Raw genomic sequence first — 18,539 nt, forward strand, 5'->3', positions numbered from 1 at the left:
ATGCATACGAAATGCTGGAGGAACTCAGCAGGTCCAGGAAAGGAGTAAACCGTCAATATTTCAGACTAAGACCCTTCATAAGCTGTGGAAAGGAAGAGAGAAGAAGCCAGAATAAGAAGGTGGGATGAAGGGAAGTGTAGGCAAGAAGGTGAAGTCAGGTGGATGACTGCAGGGAGATAAATTGAGAAGCTGGGCTTTGAGAAGAAGAGAAAAAGTAAGAGGAGAGTTAGACTAAATATCAGTTTCTTGGATATCCAGTAATTTTCCCCCTCCCTCTTCCCTCTTCTTCCATTCTTCACTCTGGCTCCCCTTTCACCTGATTCATTAATGTGATGTAAGGAGAGTTGGTATGATCAGCATTTATAGTTCCTCTTAAATTATCCTTGGAAAAAGTAGTTATACCTCACACATCACTTAAAATTGTGGCATTGCTCGAAATATATAAAGTGAAAGGAAGTCATAAACACGAGATTCAACATGCTGGAATTCTTGAGCAACACACACGAAGTGACTCTCCAGTTCCGATAAAGAGTCTCAGACAGAAGCATCGACTGTATTCCCCTCCAGAGATGCTGCCTGGCTTGCTCAATTCATCTAGCACGTAGCGAGAGATAGAAAGTGAATCATTTTATAATAGATGATTTTGATCTAGTATTAGAATTTACACGCACCTGTAATAAATTTAATCATTCCACCTTCCTAAATGGTACAACTTTGTTTTTGACAGTTACGATTGCACATGCCTTTATATTACACCCAGATAACTGAATACCCGAGAAACCTGTTTGACTCCAAAAATAATGCTATAAAGTAAAAATTTTCGCATTACCTATCCTAAAAACACGCTGGATTTATTGTAGGAACTGTGCATACTAGAAAACTTCCGCTCAGCAGGAAAGAAAATGCGTGCTGAATACAGATGAAATTATCTGTAATATTTGTTCTATGCATCACGATATTAGCTCTATATGCAATTAACTATTAAATTGGCTTTAAAAAAAATGACTAGTTCTACCGAAGGAGGGCCCTGTGCAAATGTATTTCCGGGTGAAATCTCTACGGATTTTCCCGGTTTGGACGCTGCCTGCACCAAGCCGGAGTTGTTCTCGCCATCCTGGTGGTGTTTCTCTGTTACCAACCTCGTCAGAAGTTACCCTTCAAGCCATACGAAAAGTTACAGCGTGGAGAAAAATAAATAGCCACGGCATACTCGCAGTCTGGCTGCCTGAACATTTAACAGTACAGAGACCGAATTAGACTTTTGCTTTAAAGTAGCGGCAAGGCTATTGAAAATATCTGAAGCTGGATTGATTCAACCACTGCAGATTGACCTCAGATCGACGCGGACAAGCATTTCTCTGAAAGGTATTTTTATCGAACAATTGTAGCGTTTCGGAGACTGGGTTTTTAAACGAAGAGCTTGCCCTTTGTAGTATTTCCAGTCCTTTGTAGTGGCAGTAAAGGGTTTCGCAATGGGTAGTTTTGGCTTTATGAAGTTTAGGCTATTAAAGTTCTCTTGTTCAGACTTTGTGGGGAGTTTGTTTCCTATATGTATTTTTATTTCGAGTTGATAGTGTATAAATGTTTGTTCTGGGACCGGGTTCTGCAGGTAGGTAAGAGTCGTGCTCGCTCTGCTGGGTTGGGTTCCGTTGGCTGGACGGGGAAGTGACCGCGTCGCTGGGGGTTTCAGCGCCTGCTGCACCCATTGTCTATTGAACGACGTGTCTCTTGGGGCCATCTTAATGAAAACAAATGGTTGTCTGTGGTACTGTATGTCTAAAGGGTCGATAAACCTGCGTCAATTCTGCGTACTTGTACGAGGGAGGCGGACAAATCTGCACTCTGTTCAGATAAGGTTTCTGTTTTTGTATTGCATATATAGGTGGGGCGTCATTCATAATCTGTACCTGCGGGGGTTTTTCTTGAAGGGTCTCGGCCCGCAATGTCGCCTGTTAATTCATTTACAGATATGCTGCCTGACCTGCTGAGTTCCTTCAGCGTTTTGTGTGTGTTACTTGAACTAGTTTGTTTTTGTACTTTGATATTTTCAGCTGTGGTGTCACATTAACTATCTGTAGTGGGCAGTGCATTTCTGAAATTGTGGGATGGGTGCCTCTTGTGAGCAATGCGTCTTAATGTGGTAGCTAGTTGACAATAAAGTCTGACTTCACCGTGTGAGCGCCACCAGTTGGGTAGCGATTTGTGTTTAGTCCATTCTGTCTGATGTCATTTTAGGCCAGTCATAAATTGAGGAAGTAGGATCCGGCTGCACACGGGTGCTGATCTCAACTCTTAAACTCCAGTCATGTTACACAAGTGGAAAAAGGGAGGACATGCTAGCAGACTGCATTGGTCATCTTGCCCTTAGTAGCTGACTGATGAAAACAGAGAATACCACTTTCTTGACAAGTGACTCCTATTGTACGTCCGGCTCTGGTAGAACATAATCGATTTAAAAGCTCACTTTTTAGTTGCAGCAGCCTTACTTTAAAAACTCAATTAAAATAAAGCTGAATTTATTTAAAAGTGATCAGGCACACAATAATCTGACTTTGATATCCGAGAAAATATCCTTGGATTTGTAGAGGGTATATATTGGGGTCCTCTTCAGCGCTGTCGTGCCATTCTCTGGACTGGTACTTGAACTCGGAACAAACTGGCTTGGCGATAGCGCTATGTTGAATGGTGTCCAATTTTGTGGTAGTTTTTTTCATTAAGTTCCATCAGTATGATGATGTATTATTGCCTCTTGTGGATTTTCTATGAATTTGGACGTGAATTGTATGACGTGCATTTGAGGAACTGCTCAACTCATTGGGGAAAAAATCATGACTCCTTTTGATTTCAGATTGGGCAGGCATTTTGAGAATCAATAATTTTTTGACCTGAGTGTATTTCCACCATTTCTACAGTTTTGAGGTCTGGATAGGACTATTGTTTTTATTGACAAGAAACAAAACATTGTTTCTCAACATTTCAAATTGTTATACTTGAAGATGAAACATTGAAAATTTAACTTGATTGCGTATCACCATTTAAATCAATATGGTGATTTATTTGTGTATTTTCCAAGAAGTTTGATTTTATTATAAAAGTTGTACTGAATATATCTTAATTGAACTCAGTCACAACAGATCGTGAGATATGCAGCCAGAAACCTGGTGTAATAATCTGAAGATTTGAATTTAAATTCCACAGGGTGCTTGGGAATTCTTAATATGTTAATGAAATGGAGTTTTCTTTTTTTTGAAAAATCTTGCTTTCTGTAATGATGACCACAAAATTTCAAGATTTATTTAAAATTGGGATCACTAATGTACTTTAAGGATAAGAAATTTGCTTTTCATGCCGAATAGAATCTATTTGTGATACCTCTCGAAGTTCTAAATGCTCCTCAAAATGACATAGGAGACTCTGAAACATGAGCCACTGAAATGTCAATAACAAGGGGGCAAAAAAAACAGAAGAGCAGCCCAGCAATAGACGTGATAAAGCACATGTAGTGAGCTGATCTGTTTGCTGACCCCTGAGACCTTGTCAAAGTAAGGAGAGCCACTCAATGCACACAAAATGCTGGAGGAACTTAGGTTGTGCAGCATCTATGGAAATGAATATTTTAGGCTTTGACTCTTCATCAGGACTGGATGGGAAGGGGGAAGAGGTCAGAATACGAAGGTGGGGGTGAGGGGAAGGAGTACAAGCTAGAAGATGATAGATGGAACTGGGGTAGGTGGGGGAGGGGTTGAAAGAAGTCACTGGGAGGTGATAGGTGGAAAAAGTAAAGGGCTGGAGAAGAAAGAATCTTATAGGAGAGGAGAGTGGACCATGAGAGAAAGAGAAGGAAGAGGGGCACCAGGGGGATGTCATAGGCAGATGAGGAAGAGGTAAGGGGAGTGGCAGAGTGAGAAATTGGAGAGGAGGGAAGCAAGAGTGGTAAAAATACCCAAGGTTGGAGAACTTAATGTTCATGCCACTCTGAGACAGAGCCACCCTATGAACAAATTAAGCCACAACCTCATATAGTCTTGCAGTGTCATACCTTATGACATCCCAGTCTCCTCAGTTACGTGCGCTTTCCTTTACCTCACTGATAACTGCTTTCAATGAGTCAATCAGTCTAGTTACCACCACATTCAGCAGTACCTACCAGTCAGCTGTTCACTAATGTGCACTTAGTTTAAATATAGGTCGAGAGTTAAATTCCAAAGATGAGAATGAGTTACTGACACCAAGGTAGCTTTTGACAACATGTAGCATGACTGACCTCTATTAGGCACAATACCTTGACCAACACAGGAGAAGCTCTGCCTCATGACCACCAATCTGTAGAAATGGAGCATTCACGTTCGATTAAGATCCTTGAGTCCACGCAGAAGTTGTGGAAAGACTGCAGCACTGAGTACACATCATCTCCAACAGCCACAACCTTTTGTCCACATTTGTCTCTGGTTCCCATACTAGCCTCACCATCACTGAAACAAGTAAGGGCGTTGTTCACTGTAGTCTCTTGTCTGGATAACAATCCAACTACTATTGTTCACTACCTTGGCCAGTTATGTACAGTAGTTTATCTGCAAGTTGTAATACTGCCAGTTCTAGGTATTAGAACTGTACTGGAAGCAAATCAACCTCATTTCTGAAGGACAAAGGAGTCTATTTAGAAGGGTACTGGATTTTTTAGCTCACAATCTACTTTATCTAGCCTTGCACCTATGACTGGTATTGTACTTTCTCTGTAATGGTTGCACAGTATTCTGCAAACTGTTATCGATTTTTTTTCCCTTGTACTACCTCTAATACTGATATGGTAAAATGATCTTTATGGATGTGAAATGCAAAACAGTTTCTCACTGTACCACAATACATGTGACAACAATAAATCAATTAAATTTAACAAATTGGAACCCCTGTAATTGTAATTTAATTCTAGTTGTGTGTCAATCTGAGTTGGAAGAATATTGCTGGGTTAAAATCTTGGCAGTCCCTCCCCAATGGAGCATAGAGTACAGTTATTGTATGGATGGCAACAATTTAAGAAGGTGGTTCAATATCTTTCTAGAGCCATTAAGATTGGTCAGTAATGGATGTTTTTGCTAGAGATGCCCATGTACAGTCGGCTGTCCTTATCCGCGAGGGATTGGTTCCGGGACCCCTCGCAGATACCAAAATTCGCGGATGCTCAAGTCCCTTATTCAACCTGTCTCAATGTGCTGGACCTTCGGACCCAGCGGAACCCCAGACCTTATTTAACCTGTCTCAGTGCAGTGGACATTAGGACCCGGCGGCAGAGATCTGAATCCGCAGTGTTGCTGTTCACGAAAATAATCACGATCATGATTGAAAATAAAGTAGAAATAATAAAGTGATTGGAAAGAGGTGAAACGTCATTGGAAAAGCGTTAGGCTACATCCATCAACGATTGGAACAATTTTAAAGGATAAAGTGAGGAAGGCTCTGCCCCGATGAAAGCTACAATTATTACTAAGCAACACAGTGGTTTAATTATTGGGTTTTGGGTTTTTGATCCTCCACATCAACCCGGCACGGATGGAGAGCGCACTCAGGAGTGGTCTGTCACTGGATCGAACTCAGGAAGAAGTTCCCAAACCCGGCGTTGAAACATATGTTCTTAGGTGTTTTATATGCATAGAAAGGTAAAATATATACTATATACTAAGACAAACGTTTGACTAACTGACACTAAGTAATACCGGATGTACCTGTTCTGACTTACTTAGTAAGAGAACTTCCGATTTTTTTCGATCCCGATCCACGATAACCCACGCACATCCTCCCGTATACTTTAAATCATCTCTAGATTACTTATAATACCTAATACAATGTAAATGCTATGTAAAATAGTTGTTATATTGCATTGTTTAGGGAATAATGACAAGGAAAAAAGTCTGTACATACTTGAACGACAAGTGCTGGAAGAGCACTTCCGGGTTTTCGCGATTCGCGGTTGGTTGAATTCGCACATGCGGAATTCGCAGATAAGGAGGGCCGACTGTATTTGGAAAGGAGAATAATTAATTTGATAGTTTAAATTGAGATGAAACTTTATATTTAACCATTTCCCAAGTTGACTTGGAAGGCTACTCAATTCTTGCTCAGCAGCTAAATTTAGCTATTAGAAATCTCAAGGCACCAAATGTCATGTGGCTGTTTAAACTTTGTTTCTCATAGCTATTAATTAGAATTGTTTGTGTTTGCATGGTAATATTTGTCATTGCTATTTGTGAGAAGGGCATTTCAATGCAAGTTTTTACTTATTACTTTCTGCTCTTCAGCTACTGTCTGAAATGTGATTTATTTCTCCTTTTATTTCATTTCAGATTTTTTGACTTTTCTAGTATTTTGACCATAACCCACAGAATTCATAAACAATTATCACAAAGGTTATAAAGACATTAAACCAGTTATTAGAAAAGTATTTCAGCAAAATGCATATAGTACAACTTAATTGATTATTCCTACTTTTTTTCTTAAGTTATATAAGATTTATAAGTTATATAGAAATAAATTGGTTGGCTTGTTTTAACAATAGAAGAGTAGATATTGTTTTGTAACTGGCCACGTTGACATTGAAACGTTTTTGTTTCAATTCCAGATTTATTTCTTTATTGACATTGCTTGGAAATAATTTCTGGTAATTAAACCCAAAGGTCATTTCTGAGGCAACAGATGAGCAGAAGCAATGTGTTCTACATATTGGGCATCACGATTGAGCTAAACATTCTCTGCTGATATTCATCTGTAGATTTTTTAATTGTAATTATTAAGGGAGGCATCCTAAGATATGCCTAAAATATGTTTTCTAATCTAATCTCTCTGAAGGTGGTTGTTACACGCATCTGACAATTATCATGGTGTATGAATTATCAGTAATTTCTTCCAGTCTGCTATTTTTTCAATACTTTGTAATGAATATTTTACTCTGGTATTGAAAATGCAATTGTTTAGAAATAAATAGAATCAGGTTTAATATCACTAGCATATGTTGTGAAATTTTGATATTTTGCTGCAGCAATGATTGTAATACATAGTAAGAAAAACTACAGATTGCAATATATAAATAAGATAATTGAACTGAATAAGTATTGCAAAAGAGTAGGAAAAAGTGGTGGTAATGCTCATGGGTTTATTGTCCATTCAGAAATCTGATAACACAGGGGAAGAAGCTGTTCCTGAAACATAGAATGTCTGTCTTCAGGCTTGTGTACCTCCTCCTTGCTAGTAGCAATGAGAAGTGGGCATGTGGTGATAGGGATCCTATATGATAGATGCTGCCTTTTTGAGGCATCGCCTTTTGTGCCTGTGATGCTGGGGATGCTAGTGCTCGTGATGGAGCTCGCTGCGTTTGCAACTTTCTGCAGATCTTCCTGATTATGTGCAGACAGTGCAGAAAGCATTTAGAATGCTTTCCATTATCAGCTGGTTGAGTGTGGTGCTGTGACACCAGCTGACAATCTCACTCCTGAATACCTCCTCATCACCATCTGAAATTCTGTCCACAGTAGTTGTCTCATTGGCAAGTTTATAGATGGTGTTTGAGCTGTGCCTAGCCACGCAATCGTGGGTGTAGAGAGAGTAGAGCAGCGGGCTAAGTGGACATTCTTAAATTGCACCAGTGTTGATGGTCAGCGAGGAGGAGATTTTGTTACTGACTTGCACAGAGTCTGGTCTGCCGGTAAGGAAGTGAAGCATCCAAATACAGAGGGAGGTACAAAGGCCCAGTTTTTGGTGCTAGTTGATCAGAATATTCCAAATTAGAATAGCATCACACACAAAATGCTGGTGGAACTTAGCAGCTCAGGCGGCATCAAGAGAAAAGAGTAAACAGTCGATGTTTTGGGCCGAGACCATTCATCAGGACTGGAGGGAAAAAAAGATGAGAAGTCAAGAATAAGAAGGTGGGAGGAGGGTAGGAAGATCTACAAGGTAGTAGGTGATAGGCGAAACTGGGAGAGGGGGAAGGGTGAAGTCGATTAGTAAAAGAGAGAAAGGGCTGGAGAAGGGGGAATCTAATAGGAGAGGTCAGAAGGCCATGGAAGAAAGGGAAGGGGGAGGATCACCAGAGGCATGTGATGGACAGGTAAGGAGATACTGTAAGGTGAGAGAGGGAAATGGGAATGGTGAAGGAGAATGGAGTGGGGCATTACTGGAAGTTCGAGAAATAGACATTCTTGTCGTAGATTGGAGGCTACCCAGGTGGAATATAAGGTGTTGGCTCCTCCAATCTGAGCGTGGAGTAGAGGAGTCCATGGGCTGACATATCAGAATGAGAATGGAAAATAGAATTAAAATGGGTAGATCCCTTATTTTTCTGACGGATGAAGCATAGGTGCTTGGCAAAGCTGTCTCCCAATCTATGCCGAATATTATTGGAATAGTAATATTATTAGAGTAATATATCATTCTCCCAATGGTTCCTCATTCATCTTCAAATATAGCAAATTATATTTGTGAAAGCCTGAAGTAACTAGATTATTTAATTTTGATTGGGCATCTATTTATGTTATTTAATTTAGATCATGCATTTATTTATATTATTTAGACTGAATTGCTTTTTATTATATCATTCAAATTTAATATGATTTCTTCACTGTTTTTCGCAGAAGTTAGTTGATAGTAAGATCAATAGAAAATTGACTATGCATAATAAATTTCTACCTAGTTAGTATTAGATTGGTTTTTAAAAAAAACTTCCTTGATCTCTAAGCCAGGAAATGCAGGTTGTCTTATCAAAAAAGCAGAGGAATAAATTGGTCCACCTCAAGCTGTTGTTCTCCTGGAATCAGTGGTCATTCTGAAGTATCCACAAACAATATTGGTCATTTGGCCAAAGGGGCTAAACAGAACATTTCTAAGTTCATGTCTAATACAAAACGAAGTAGGAGCAAAGAGGTTTCAAGGGGATAGAGTGATTGGAAAGAACAGATAGAGTGCAATGTGGGGTAAATGTCCAAATTTAGTTAGTAAAAAGAGAAGTACTATGTTATTATGTGGAGAGATTATGAAATGTTGCTGATCTTATGCATTAGTTATTGCAAGTTTACACACAGATGCAGTATGCATTTCAGTAGGTGAATGGTATGTGGTCTTCATATTGTGAAAGGATTTGAGTGCATGAGTCGGGATATTTTGTTATTTGTGCCTGGCCTTGGATCAAGTGGGAAGAAGATTTGAAAGATTGATTCTTGGGATGAAAGTGAGTTACAAAGAGAGATTAAGACATTGGACCTACAGTGCTTGGAGCTGGAAGAATGAGGGGTGATTGTATTGAAATAGAGAATATTTTTAGTATGTTTCCTCCAGTGGGAAAATCTGGAGCAAGTGAATTTAGTTCCTGTAAGGTGAAGTCATTTAATTTGAAGAAGAGGAAAAATTCATTCCTTCCATTCAGAGTTGTGAATCTTTGAAATAACTTCACTTTTTAAGAAGAGAGTGAGGCAAACTACAGGAAATCATAAACCAGTTAGTCTGACTGACTTCAGTGGTTAGCAGGAAGTTGCAGTTCATTATTAAGGATGAGGTTTTGGGGTACTTGGAAACACATGATAAAATAGGCTGAAGTCAACATGGTTTCCTTAAGGAGTAATCTTTCCTGACGAATCTGTTGGAATTCTTTGAGGAAGTAACAGACAGAATAGACAAAGGTGTGTCAATGGATGTTGTTCACTTGGATTTTCAGAAGGCCTTTGACGGTGCCACATGAGGCTGCCTAACAAATTAAGACTTCATGGTATTACATGAAAGATGCTAGTGTGGACAGAAGATTATCTGACTGGAAGGAGGTAAAGAGTGAAAAATCTCTGGTTGTCTGCTGGTGACTAGTGGTGTTCAGCAAGGGCTGGTTTTGGGACTGCTTTTCATGTTTTATGTTAGTGATCTGGATGACAGAATTGATGGATTTATGGCCAAACTTGCAGATGATACAAAGATAGGTGGAGGGGCAGGTAGTGTTAAGAAAGTAGGGAGGCTGCAGAAGGACAGATTAGGAGAATGGGGCAAACAAGTGCCAGGTGGAATATACTGTAGGGAAGTCTATGGTCATGCAGTTTGGTAGAAGGAATAAAGGAGAGCAAATTCAGAAATTGGGGGTGCACTGGACTTGCGGCTGCTTGTGCAGGTTCTTTAAAGGTTAAATTGCAAGTTGAGTTGCTGGCAAGGAAAGCAAAAGCAAAGTTAGCATTCATTTCAAGAGAAAAAAAAAGAAAGATGTAATACTGAGGCTTTATAAGGTTTTAGTCAGACCACATTTGAATCAGAATCATGTTTAATATCAATGGCATAGGTCATGAAATTTATTAACTTAGCGGCAGCTGTACAATGCATCACCTGATAATTTAGAAAAAAGTAAATAAATCAATTACAGTAAGTATGTATATTAAATAGTTAAAAATAGTGCAAAATCTCAAATATTTTTTTAAAGGTGAGGTAATGTTCATGGGTTCAATGTCCATTTTGGAATTGGATGGCTGAGGGAAGAAGCTTGGAATATTGTAAAGAGTTTTGTGCCCCTTATCTAAGAAAGGATTGGAGAGGGTTCAGAGGAGATTCTCAAGAATGATCCCAGGAGTGAAAGGTTTAATGTATGAGAGAATTTCTTTAGCCAGAGGGTGGTGGATCTGTGGAATTTATTGCCACAGATGGCTATGGGGGCCAAGTCATTGGGTATATTTAAAGCAGAGGTTGATAGATTCTTGGTTAGTAACGGGGTCAAAGTTTGCGGGGAGAAGGCAAAAGAATGGGATTGTGAGGGATAATAAATTGGGTATGGTGGAACGGCAGAGGAGATTTGATGGGCTGATTGGCCTTATTGTGCTGTTGTGTCTGTACGTCTATTTGTGTGAAATTTTGTTGTTTCCAAATGAATGATGTGTCTGTTAGAGGAAATTCAGCAAAGGTTCACAAGACTGACTCCTGGGGTGTGAGGGATGTCATGAGGAGAGGTTGCATGATTTAGGCCTCAGTTCTTCAGAAATTAGATGAATGAGAAGTAGCTTCATTGATGCGTGCATTAAAGTAGCAGGTCCTCTCTGGGTTATGGATGCCCCAAGCTTGTAAATGACCATTTGGGAGACAAGTGGAATAATGTTGTCTGCTGTGGAGTTGCAGGCATATTCTGGTGGGTGGGAATGGGTAATTTCAGATTCATTTATTTATCACGTACATCGTAACATACAGTGAAATGTGTTATTTGTGTTAACAACAACTTAGCGTGAGGAGGTAATGCGAGTAGCCTGCAAAGGTTGCCACACATTTTGACACCAAAGTCCAGAATGCTCAGCAGAGCAACACAGAACACAGCAAAGTGGGCACAAGCAACAAAACAGCAACAACAAAACAAGCACTGTCCTTCACTCCTCCACCACTACCACCCCCCACAAATTTATGCACACAGAATCCTCCAACACCAGGGCAGGCCGTCTCCAGACTCCCAACTGCAACGTCCAGTGGACTCGGAGTTCTGGCCATCAGGCCTTGACTAATGGACTGAAAATTGACCTTCAGAATTCAATCTTCAGTATCGATTCTTCGATGACGATGAATGAGGAACTCGAACACTAGGCCTCAAGTGCTGGGCTCTCTGATATCTGGGACCCCAAATTCTCAGCCTCTGACTTCTGTGTCCCTTTTCTCCTGTCCAATCCACCTCTCCGAGCTGCAGCAATTGAAAGGTGAAGCCAAGCTGATCTGGGAAAGCTGAGTGGACACGCTGGGTCAGTGGAAAAGGCTGGTGGCTGTTCTTTCATTGTGTGCTCACGCTCCTAGTGCAGTATTTGCGTGATCCTCTCCCAAAAACTGCTCAATTCCAGTTTCCAAAGAGTTCTCGGGCATGGAACTCTCATAACCTGAAGTCTGTTGGTAGAGTTTCAATAAATGAAATGGATGTTAGATTTTCTCTTCAAGGTATTTAGAACAGGAGAGTAATGTTTCATTTCAAAACAAAAAAAGGCCGTTCAGGCCTGATATATAAGGAGAAATATCCTCACTCAGAGGGTGGTGACTCTTGAATTTCTATCTAAGAGAATTACATAGGCTGTCAAGTGGTTGAGTGTTTTCTTTTATATATTAAAGGAATCAAGGGACTTTAGTAGCATAAAATTAGTGACAATGAAGTTGTTGAATGACAGAGCAGGTTTGGGGAGGGAGTGGGGTGAAAGGCCTCATCCTGCTCCAATTTCTTTTGTTATGAAACAAGTAAGGTGTAGGTTTATATTAAAGCCAACATTCTGGCAATGGGATATGTTGCATATGTGTTACTGGGCATCTGTTGGCGAGATTTTATTTTGTCGATTCAATGCTTAACTGGTCAAATTTAAAAGGTAGATTAAAAAAAAACTCTGCTAAAGGCATGATAATCCCACACTGGGCCTTTCATTTGCATGCTTTAAATAAACCTTTTCCAGCTAAGAATTTTGTTAGATTTAGACTTTATTTTGGCCTGGATACCAAGAGAATTAAAAAACAATCCCATGATCATTGATGTAATGTATCTTGTTGACAAACCATGTCATTGTGAGTCTTTCTTTGAAGCCTGTAATCTGCAGTAGCAGGATTACGTATTTGGCAATTCATGAAATTGTTTTTGACTAATCAGATTGGAATGACTGTTTACAGTGCTTGGTTAATCAAGAATGAGCCTAGGTGACTTCCTCAAGCTTCTAAATTTAAACTTTCATTTTCTACTGACAGTTATTCAGGCTATTTGATTATAAATGTAAAATCGTTCTTCATTTTCTTTATTTAAAAAGTAACAAAGTAAATGGTGGCTGCTGTAACCACTATGTCCAATAAGTTTGAAACTATCAATTTTTTTTGGATTTGGTTAAGTGTGGTGAAAATTATTTTGGGGATATTGGGAATAAATGGAGGAATGGGATCAATTCAATCACTCTTTTGAAAAACCAGTTATTCGTGGGCTGCAAACAGGAGGAAATCTGCAGATGCTGGAAATTCAAGCAACACACACAAAATGCTGGTGGAACACAGCAGGCCAGGCAGCATCTATGGGAAGAAACTCAGTTGCCATTTTGGGCCGAGACACTTCGTCAGGACTAACTGAAAGAAAAGATAGTAAGAGATATGAAAGTGGGAGGGAGAGGTGAGATCTGAAATGATAGAAGACAGGAGGGGGAGGGGCGAAGCTATGAGCTGGAAAGTTGATTGGCAAAAGGGATACAGAGCTGGAGAAGGGAAAGGATCATGGGACGGGAGGCCTAGGGAGAAAGAAAGGGGGAGGGGAGCACCAGAAGGAGATGGGGAACAGGCAAGGAGTGATTGTGGAGGGGCAGAGAGAGAAAAGGGGGGAAATAATAAATAAGGGATGGTTTAAGAAGGGGAGGAGGGGCATTAACGGAAGTTAGAGAAGTCAATGTTCATGCCATCAGGTTGGAGGCTACCCAGCTGGTATATAAGGTGTTGTTCCTCCGACCTGAGTGTGGCTTCATCTTGACAGTAGAGGAGGCCATAGATAGACATATCAGAATGAGTCCTGACAAAGGGTCTCAGCCCAATACGTCGACAGCCCTATAGATGCTGCCTGGCCTGCTGTGTTCCACCAGTATTTTGTGTGTGTTGCTTGAATTTCCAGCATCTGCAGATTTCCTCATGTTTGCATATCAGAATGGGACATGAAGAGAAAGCAGAACCTCCCAGTGGCCACACAAGTTCTCCTTTTCCTAAACGTTGGAGATAAGGCCATGAGCCTGTGATTGAATTTCCTCTCTACCAATATCATAAACATAAACACGAGTATCTTAAACTTTAACCAGGCATCATAAACAAAAACACAGGTATGTTAAACTTCAACCGAGCATCATAAACAAACATGAGTATCTTAAACTTTAACCGAACATCATAAACATAAACACAAGAAATTCTGCAAATGCTGGAACTCCAGAGCAGCACACACCAGATGCTGGAGGAACTCTGCTGGTCAGGCTGCATCTATAGGAATAGATGATCGCTTTTGGTGGATGCAGCGGAGGTGCTCGACAAAACAGTCATCTAATTTATTTTGGGTCTAACCAATGTAGAGGAGGCTGAATCACCTGGAAGGACTGTTTGGGGTCCTGAATGGAGGTGCGTGAGGAGGTGATTGGCAGATGTAGCATCTCTTTTGCTATATGAGGCCACACTGAGGGTGGAGGAGCAACCTCTCGTATTCCGTCTAGTTAGCCTCCAACCTGACAGCATGAACATCAGTTTCTCCTTTTGGTAATTTTTTTCCCTCCCCTTCCCTCTTCTATTCCCCACTCTGGCCTATTGACTCTTCTCCTCATCTGCCTAGCACCTCCCTTTGGTGCCTCACCTTTTTCCCTTTCTCCTGTGGCCTACCCTCCTCTCCTATCAGATTCCTTCTCCAGCTTTTTACTATTCCCACTCACCCGGTTTCACCTATCACCTTCCAAAATGTCTTCCTTCTCACCTTTTTACTCTAGCTTCTGCCCCCATCCTTTCTAGTCCTGATGAAGGGTCTCAGTCCAAAACATCGACTGTATATTCACTTCCATAGATGCTACCTGACCTGCTGAGTTCCTCCAGCATTTTGATTGTGTTTAGCAGAGAGTATCATTTGCTTTCAAGGCCTTGTTTTTGAGATGACATGTAGTTTGGCTTTTTGTCAGTCAGTTAGCTGTGACTGTGAGATTGGACCAGATCTGTGCTTTGGGTTGGAATTTTTGACATCTATGACCTGAGAAGTTCTCCAAAGTGTTCTTTCCATTGTTTGCCTCTTTGTCCTCTGTTCCCATCCTTTGGCTCTCAGCAGGGTAGGCCTTTTGGTGTTTGACTTGCTGTTGGCCTGTCTAGTCCTGAAGAGTACCCATGTTTCATGGTTATCGGCAAGATTCTGGATCTTCAGTCCTTCTGCCAATCACTCTCTGCTCTGCAGTCATTGGTTTTCTGTTCGATCATAGCCTGCAGGTGTCGATAAACCTGTGAATTTCTTTCCAAAGTGGAGGAGTTTACAACCTGCCATTGGTGATTAGTTTCTGGACCTCCAAATGAAATCATCCAATAAGTTTTACTTTGTGAGTGGCCAAGAATCTCTTCAAAAATGCAAAATATGTTGGGCTTCAGACCAGCTCATACCACGTAGAAACTATTGATGGGGGGGTTATCAGGTTGTATGTGAGGCAGCCTAAGGAGAGCTTGTATCTTAGGACTCTTAATATTTTGAGCATTTGATGTTTTTCCCCAACACTTGTCATTGATGTGTTGGGGTCAGGAAAATGGAAGTAACAGAGTGGGATTAGACAGTTACCGGTTTTCTGTACCTGTGGTGTCATGGTTAATGTGGGCATCATTGCAGCTTTTTGATGAGTCACTGTACTGGTGTCTAGATCAAGGGTGTTGCTATGTTGTACTTTGCCTTAGTCTCTGAAGAAACAGATAAGCTATGATAGGTTTGTGGCTTCAATTATTTTGTCAAGAGGAGGATGTCATGTAAGTTAGTTTCTCCTATTCGACGTGTCAGCCATTCCTTACCAGAGGATGGTGTTTATTCCTCTGACTGTTGCGTCTAATCAAGAGGATCAGTTGTGTCTCACTGACATGTTGATTAGACCTTTCTCATGGTCAGAGTAAAAGTCCTTCTCAATTACCCCTTTTCCTTCAGGATTGTGTCTTGTACACTAATGACCAAGGCAAATTGGACTGATGTAAGAATCAGCCAAAGGGTCATGAAGCATGCACTTAACACATGGGAGAAGTTGCTGAAACTTCCAGTCTAACTCATTTTTGAAGGGGAATCTCACTCAATAAAAATGGCATTCCATTTCCAAGTTGCCCTTTCGCAAAGGGATGTACACATCTTTTGCCCATGGTATTCGCTTGGCTCAGCAGTGTCAATGTGACAGTGACAGTGGAGTGGTGTTCAGATCTGTTGCTATATTCCAGGGGTTCCCAAACCTTTTTTATGCCATGGACCAATCCCATTATCAGAGGGTCTATGGACGCCAGGTTGGGAACCCTGCTATATTCCAAGCTCTGTTACATCAGGAGAATACCAGATGGATAGAGGAAAAGATTCAATTGTGTTCACAAAGCCTCTTTGAAAGAGTAACATTCCTGCAGTCTTTTGTGAATCCCTGACAAGTAAATGCTGAAACCTTGCAACTAATATTTGGAATAGTGCAGAAAACTGTGAGAATCCCAACTGTCCTGAAGTAGAAAATTTAAAATAAAGCAAACAAAATTCTGGAGCAACTGGGTAGGTCAGGCTGCATCTATAGAGTGAAGGAGACAGTCCTCTTTTCAAATGCCAAAGACTTTAAAGTCTTTATATTCAGAAATTCTTCCTTAACCCAGATTATTTTCACATTTCAGAGTGGTATGGATGAAGTGATAAGGTGCTAATAGAAGGGTGAGACTTTGCTTATCTTGATTATTTTTAGAAATCTGTAATCGAATTAGGACTATTAGATAATTTGCAGTAAGCTAGTATGGAAAATATATGCTGTTTTGGCTGCTTCATATAGCAGCAAAAAACAACACAAATCAATCGGGTATTATCACCAACATGAATGTCATCAAATTTTGTGGCAGAAATACAGTGCAAAGACATAAAATTACTATAAATTTTAAAAACGAATAGTGCAAAATAAGGAATAGTGAAGAGGTATATACAGACTTTTTGGAAATCTGATGGTGGAGGGGATGAAGCCTCCTTTGCAGATAATAGAAATTCCTGGAATTCTTGAGCATTCACGTAGGTGTGAGCTTTCCATACTGTTTCTGAGTGGGCCCCATGAGAGAAATTTGTTTTTATTAGTCTTCACTCTGATCTCCAGTCTAATTTGTATATACTGAATGTAGCAGATTTATAACCATGACCTTTTTTTTTAACCACACTCCTTAGAGAGCCCGCCCCCTCTAAAAAGTTATAAAATATACAACTTGGGGGTTTGAAAACCAAAGTATATTTGATAGCTAGCTGTTCATTCACTGCTTTCAAGACAAACACAACAATTTCAAGACAAACACACGCAGCTGACTCTATTTTAAAAACTGTTCACTCTAAGCATAGTGTGGTGTTTACAGCCTCAAGTGCACGTGACTGATGCTAGTTAGAAAGAGCAAAACCCACTGTCCTGCCAAAGGGTTTTGGCCCGAAACGTTGACTGTACTTTTTTCCATAGATACTGCCTGGCCTGCTGAGTTCCTCCAGAATTTTGCGTGTGTTGCCAAGTCTCCTGTCCCAGTTAAGTGATATAGTGTCCCAAATAAGTGAAGGGACTCTCAGCCATTTTGTTAATTTGCATTTGTTCTTGAAGAGTTGTCCCAAATAAGCAGCTGCACTGATTAAAAGATGGGTCAGTTAACTGGAATTCACTGGTAGTGATTCTTCAGCCTGAGTATGATAGGGATTTCACATTTCTCCATCTTGTAAATCTAATCTCAGTAATATACCCTGGAGCTACTGACAAGAAGGCTGCTTGAATCCTGAACAGTAGCTCTATTGCTTAATTGACGCAGATGATGGAATCATGATATTGAGTCTATCACAGCATTCTTCCAATTAAAAGTAAGTTGGAGTATTGTCAGAAAGCAGTTCCACACTCAAACGGATAAGGCCTCCCCCATTTCCGTGGTCTAATAATGGCCGAGTATTGAGTTTGACAGATATTGACAGATCCCTTTAATCCTGTATTGAGGTAAAATGTCAGTTCCAATGTAATAAATTGAAGAAAGTTAACTTTGGTGAAAAATTAAAGCAACACACACAAAATACTGGAGGAATTCCAGCAGGCCAGGCAGCATCTATGGAAAAGAGTACAGTTGGCATTTTGGGCTAAGACACTTCATGGGGACTATAGGAAAAAAATGATGAGGAGTCAAGAGTAAGAAGATGGGGGAGGGGAGGAAGAAACACAAGGTGATATGTGAAACCAGGAGGGGGGGGAGGATTGAAGTAAAGAGCTAGGAATTTGATTGGTGAAAGAGATAAAGGGCTGGAGAAGGGAGAATCTGATAGGACATGGAAGAAAGGAAAGGGGGAGGAGCACCAGAGGGAGGTGCTAGGCAGGTAAGGAGATAAGGTGAGAGGGAATTGGGAATGGGGAATGTGTAGGAGGAGTGGGGGCAGTACTGGAAGTTTGAGGACTATACCTCTTCCCACCCTGGTCACTTGTAAAAATGCCATCCCCTTCCCTCAATTCCTTCGTCGCCACCGTATCTGCTCTCCAGATGAGGCTTTTCACTTCAAAATTAAGATGTTCGTCTTCAAAGAAAGGAGCTTCCCTTCCTCCACAATCAATGCTGCCCTCAACCACATGTCTTCCATTTCGCGCATGTCTGCCCTCACCCCGTCCTCCTGCCACCCCACCAGAGATAAGGTTCTTGTCCTCACCCACCACCCCATCGACCTCCATGTAGAGCACATGGTTCTCCATTGCTTCCACCATCTCTAACGGGATCCCACCACCAAGCACATATTTCGCTACCCCCCCCCCCCCCATCCCACTTACTGCTTTCCACAGATTGCTCCCTATGCGACTCACATGTCCATTCATCCCTCTCCACTG

General features: G+C 40.8%; 1 protein-coding gene across 2 annotated transcripts in view; it reads left to right on the top strand.

Moving 5' to 3' along the window:
* Positions 1–1,066: 1,066 nt before the first annotated feature.
* Positions 1,067–18,539, top strand: part of pik3cb (phosphatidylinositol-4,5-bisphosphate 3-kinase, catalytic subunit beta) — a 175,673-nt gene continuing 158,200 nt past the window's right edge. Inside the window, exon 1 of one of the 2 annotated variants that reach the window (XM_073040918.1) lies at positions 1,067–1,365. The gene's annotated coding sequence lies outside the window, so the exon portion shown is untranslated. Of the gene's footprint in view, positions 1,366–1,776; positions 1,856–18,539 lie in introns of those variants that run through there. The other variant, XM_073040919.1, reaches the window with a different exon arrangement.

Source organism: Hemitrygon akajei, chromosome 3, assembly GCF_048418815.1.
Source record: "Hemitrygon akajei chromosome 3, sHemAka1.3, whole genome shotgun sequence".
NCBI classification, from domain to species: domain Eukaryota; kingdom Metazoa; phylum Chordata; class Chondrichthyes; order Myliobatiformes; family Dasyatidae; genus Hemitrygon; species Hemitrygon akajei.